Here is a 5,875-nt window from a genome sequence, read left to right as displayed (position 1 = left end):
TTGTGGTCACCCTGGATTACTTCAGCTATCTGTTTGTGGATTCCATGAATACCTCTATTGACGTTTGTTCTCATCCCGCTCATACGATTCCTGTTTTTCTCTTTGATTAGCTTCCTCACGGTCATGCAGTACCTGTATTACTCTTTGACTGTTCTCAGCCTGCTCACATAATTCCTGTATTACACTTTGGCTGTTCTCAGCCTGCTCTCAGCCTGCTCACACAATTCCTGTAGTAATCTTTGATTAGCTTCCTCATGCTCACGAGATTCCTATATTAATTTTTGGTTAGCCTCATCATTCTGGCAAAGTTCCTGTATTAATCTTTGGTTAGCCTCCTCTCACTCCCTATCACACTCACACTGAGTCCTTGGCAGGCTTTCAATCTTTTCATTCACCATGTTTACCAGTAGTGTTTGTAGAGCTTTTTGGAAACTCTCCCCTGGATTATTCATTAACTGTTCTGTCACCTGATTATCATGAGTGGGAGTTGAAATACCTGGACTTGCCATTTTTCTTGTGTTTCTCCAGGTTGTTCTGCCCATTTTGTATGAAAGTAACACCAATTTTGTGCTAGAACACTATTTTAAGGCAAGTATCAACCAGAGTCCTCTAGTTGAACAGCCAAAAAGGCTGCAGATAAATCTAGTTCAACAGATAAAATCTGTTAAACATCAAACCACTATTGATTAATGGGCTAAGAACATCAAAGAGAGTTTCAGCAGACCAGAAATTACTATGTTTAGGGAGAATTGTGGGGAAAATAGTATGAGTTATGTGGAGAGGTAAAAATGAAAGAATGAATTCAACCAAACGCTAGTTTCAGAATAGAAACGGATATAGCAGAATGAAAGGAGGAGAGAGATAAAGAAGCAAAATGAAAAAACAAAAATTTAATTTTAAAAAATTGAACACTTAAAAATTGTGTAAGCATAAAGAAAAATACTGATAGAAGAAAAGGATAAGAAGACAGGAGAGAGATCAAAAGGAAAAATGAACTTGAGGTCCGGCCTGAGTGCTGTCTCTTAGCTTTTCTGCTAGTGTCTAACTCTGTACTGCTTGAGTCACCTCTCCACTTTTGGATGTTTATTGTTGGAAATGAGTCTTATGGACTTCTTTCTGTAGGCTAGCTTTGAACCGTAATCCTCAGATCTCTGCTTCGTGAGTTATTTAGGATTAAAGATGTGAGCCATTGGTGCTGGCCCAAAGGCATTTTGTAATTATATATGTATCTACAATTCCTATAATTTACTTTCATCTCTGCTTTTCTCTGTTTACTTCTTGGGCTTACTTTCATTTCTCCCTGTGATTTTGAATTGAATTGTCAATTCCCTTATTCATTTCCTTATTAAAAAGTATTTTTCTTGTTTCATTTCATTTTTTACATAGGTTCTGGAGCCCAGGCCATCTGTTGGAATTGAAGATCTGCCTTCACTTCCGTAGACCTGGGACACAGGCCTGAACCATAAAGGCCATTTTTAGGCAGTAATGGAGATAACTGAGGCCTCCAGTATGCTAGGCAAATCTTCTACCATTTGAGCTAAGCACCTATCCCCAGGAATGTTTTGTTTTGTTTTGTTTTTTGTTTTTCAAATTCTTTACTGTGATTAAGTGATTACATAATTTCCCAAATTTCACAATAGTGAGATAGTGATGCTTAGTTAAAGTCACAAACACATTCTAACTTTCATGGGGCAAATTATCTATCATGGTCTATAACATTTGTGAGTTCTATGAGTTTTGCAATACAGTTATTTCTTCCACATTGGGTGATACATTCATTTCTATTGTTTTGCATAGCATCATCTGTTCCCTCTTTCCCACTTGTTCCCTCCCTCCAATCGCTGTCATTGAGTTGCTTAGTTCACTTTGATCAATGTCCAATGTAGCTGTTGGTTCCTGCTGTTGTATGTTTTTTCCTGATTCCCTCTAGTTCTGTGTTGTCCTCCCAATTTCCCTCAGGTGTGCACATATATACCATATATGTGATCAGCAGTATGGGGTTATTTAGTAGTGATTCGACCAGATGAGAGGAAGTCCTTTGTTTCTTAATTCTTGTTAATTTTATCATTATCACCTTACATTTTGGAATTAAATCCATTTATCAGGGAGACCATATTTTTAAGACAGTGATCCTTTCCACTGGTTTTCATTGCAGTTGTAATTGTGCAGAGGGTTTTATCTCCTGTTTCTGTTGTGTTAATTGATACTCTTTTCTACATACTGTATGTGTCTTCTGAGCTATGCAATTTACCTGTGTGTTCACTTCAATGTTTTATGACTAATGTGTGTACTTTCTTGTTTCTAATTATGTATCATTCATATGACTCACCCTTGTGTATATATATATACATTCTGCATCTAAGTACTTCTTATTGACGTTTGTTTTGTCTTTATTTTCTGAGCTAAGCTGTCTTTTCCTGCCATAGTCAGAGCAGAAAACCTCCAGCCTGTTGCCACTGCCTCCCAGGACTTGGCTCCCACCTAGTGGCCACTACTGGGGACTCACGGAAGATGCTTGTGGTGAGTCCTCAATTCTCATTTGGGGTCTGTGGTGGTATTTAAAATCCAGATTGGTCTTTACTTGACTGATAATGCATTTTTCTCTACTAATTAATATTTTTGATTTCTACTTATATATAAAGCTATGTAACAACCTACCATGTATGTATATATGTCTGGATCAGTGTCTGTTTCAATGGATATTTTAGTACTTATTTGTCCCTGGAAGCCTTGAGGCATTCTTCCACCCTATCTTTTGTCTAGTTGTTTGATTGATAATGTCTCTTTTTTTGTCGTCCGTAGGACTTGAACTCTATGATCTTCAGCTGAAGGCTAGTGTTCTACTGCTTGAGCCACAGCACCACTTCCTGATAGTGTCTTGTGTAGTTTTGTCTCCACATTGCATCCATCCACACATCTTTTTTTAAATTTAATTTAATTTTTTTGTGAACACACTGTACAGAGGGGTTACAATTACATGGGCAGGATAATGCGTATATTTCTTATTAAGCATTGCGGCCTCCTCCTTTGAACATGCAAAATGATGCTAATTGAAATGAACGACAAGACATGCAAACAATAGGTCTTTTATTTTTGGTTGTTGACTTTATTGTCTCTGATGTATTGTATCTAGTTCTTTCTTCTTATTTTATTTTTCTAGCACTCACTATCTTTGAGTCTGGTACCCTCTGCATTATATATATACATATATCTGATTTGGGGAAGGGAAGGGAATAAAAATGCTGAAACAAGGACAAAGAATGGTGCTGTGGCTCAAGTGGTAGAAAGCTCACCTTGAGCTGAAATGCTCAAGGATATGGCCCGGGCCCAGAGTTCAAGCCCCAAGACCAACAGAAAGTAAAATAAAAAATAAAATTCCTGGTTAAATGGCAACTCGTTTGAAACAAGGACAAAAGATGGCCCATTTCAACAATGATTCTCACAAGAAACTGTCAGAAATGAAATTTACAACTTTGCTGGGAAGGGGGGGAAAGAATGGTGGAGGGAGGACTTAGCGGGAAAACAAAAAGAATGAGTAACATTGTTCGACAAGAAATGTACTCATTACCTTATTCATGTAACTGTAACCCCTCTGTACAGCATCTTTACAATATTTTTTTAATTAAAGAAGATGTTCACTTCAGCAGCATATATACTCAAATTGGAATAATACAGAGAAGATTAGAATGGCCCCTGCCCAAGGATTACATGCAAATTCATGAAGCATTCCATATTTTTGAAACTTCTCTGAAGAGGAAATAAGAATGGCCAATAGACACATGAAGAAGTGCTCAACTTCTCTAGCCATAAAAGAAATGCAAATCAAAGCAACATTGAGATTCAACCTCACCCTAGGTACAATGGCTTTAATCAAGAAATCTAATAACAACAGATCCTGGAGGGGATGAGGCCAAAAGAGAATCCTACTGCATTGTTGGTGAGAATGTAAACTTGTTCAACCAATTTGGACAGCAGTATGGAGATTCCTCAAAAGACTCCACATAGAACTCCCCTGCAAACTAGCAATCCCACTTTTGGGCATTCACCCAAATGATCATAAACAAGTGTATACTAAAGCTACCAGTACAGCCATGTTTATTGCAACATTATTTATTATTTACAATAGCTAAGATATGGAACCAACCCAGATGCCCCTCAGTAGATGAATGGGTCAAGAAACTGTGATATAGATAGATAGATAGATAGATAGATAGATAGATAGATAGATAGATAGATAGATAGATAGATAGATAGATAGATAGATAGATAGATAGATAGATAGATAGATAGATATAGGTATATATAATGAAATTCTATGCCTCCATCAGAAAGAATGGTATTATCCATTTGTTATGAAATGGAAAGTATTGGAAAAAATAGATAATTGAAGTAAGGCATGCCCAAAGAAACATAGCTCACATGGTTTCCATATTTGTAATAACTAGGATACGTGTAGGATAAGCAGAAAAGGTCAAAAGCTATGTACCTATGGCCATATAAGAGGAGGTTAAGTGAAATGAACCTCAGGACAGGGTCATAAGCATTTTTTTTCTTGCTACTATTTTTAAAATACCTATCATATACTATGTTATAATTTTGTTTCTTTTGTATGTTCTTGTCCCATGGTATAACCCCTGTTTCACTGTATTTGATGCCGGTGCCCATACACTTTTCTAATTTGGGAATGGGTAAGAACAAAATGTTTAAATAGGGATACAAGTTCACCCCTTGTAACAATGAGATGTACAAGACACTATGTTGAAAATGAACTTTACAAATTGTGTGGGGGAGTAGGGAGGAGTTGGAGAGGTGGGGAGGGAAGGGATGATAGGGGAAAAACAAAGGAGAAGGTAACAATGCTTAATAGGAAATGTACTCATTACCTAACTCATGTAACTGTAACCCCTTTGTACAATATTTTATAATAAAAAAACATATTTAAAAACATTAAAAAAAACACTCCTAGTGGAATCGACTGGAGTTTTCTAGCCAGTTGATTTTGCAGTGTTATCTCTTCTGAGTAGAAAGATCCTAGATTGGCCAAGTTTCCTGTTCTACTGTGGTAATTTATATTGTTTCCTTCATACTGTAAGTGTCTTTTGAACCCTAGGATACACCTGTGTGTTCACTTCTATTTTTCGTGATTTATTTTTGTATGTCTTAGTTTCTATGTTTGTATCATGCACCTGACTCAACCCTGCATATGAATGTATATGTGTTTCTGTATTCACATATATCTTATTGACATGTTTGTTCTATTTTTTCTGAGCCAAAGTGTCCCTTCCTGCCACAATCAGAGCAGGAAACCTCCAGCCTGATACCACTCCTCCCAGGACCTGGGGACTCACAGAAGTGGCTTGTGGTGAGTCCTCAATTCTCATTTGGTGTCTTCACTGAGATTTGAACTCCAGGATATTATTAACACTATTGACAAATAGATTTCTTTAGTAATTATTTTTGGTTTATGCTTATATATCTAGCTATGTACCAACCATTTTAAGTTAGTATTTCTGTCTGGTTAATATTTGCTTCAAAGAACATCTTAGTTAATAATACGTCCCTGGAAGTCTTGAGGCATCATCCAAGCATGCCTTTTTATAGCTGTGTGATTGTTGGTACCTAGTAAGTTTTTGTCCCCAGATTGCTTCCACTCATCTCCCCATCCTCAGTCACTGAATTTCAATATTATTACTTGGAATCGTTCCATTTGTCTCCTTTCCTAGAGTTTTATATGACTTATTGAAAGACTGATGGACATGTTGTTTGTTTTGTGAGATAAAATATTGCCCCCTCAGCCAGGGGATGCCTGAAGGGTCAGGCATCCATACCTGTCTCGCATTACCTGGATCACACATGTGAGCCTCTTTCTTTACCC

General features: G+C 37.1%; 1 non-coding gene across 1 annotated transcript; it reads left to right on the top strand.

The window, feature by feature from the left end:
• Nucleotides 1–3,631: 3,631 nt before the first annotated feature.
• LOC138829422 (U6 spliceosomal RNA) lies at nucleotides 3,632–3,738 on the top strand. The gene has a single exon (XR_011372597.1). It is a non-coding gene; the product is annotated as a U6 spliceosomal RNA (small nuclear RNA).
• Nucleotides 3,739–5,875: the final 2,137 nt, after the last annotated feature.

The sequence above is a fragment of the Dipodomys merriami genome, unplaced genomic scaffold (genome assembly GCF_024711535.1).
Source record: "Dipodomys merriami isolate MVZ:Mamm:240054 unplaced genomic scaffold, mDipMer1.0.p SCAF_171, whole genome shotgun sequence".
Lineage (NCBI taxonomy): Eukaryota > Metazoa > Chordata > Mammalia > Rodentia > Heteromyidae > Dipodomys > Dipodomys merriami.
Note: the sequence above shows the minus strand (reverse complement) of the source record. Positions and strands in the feature narration are given on the sequence as shown.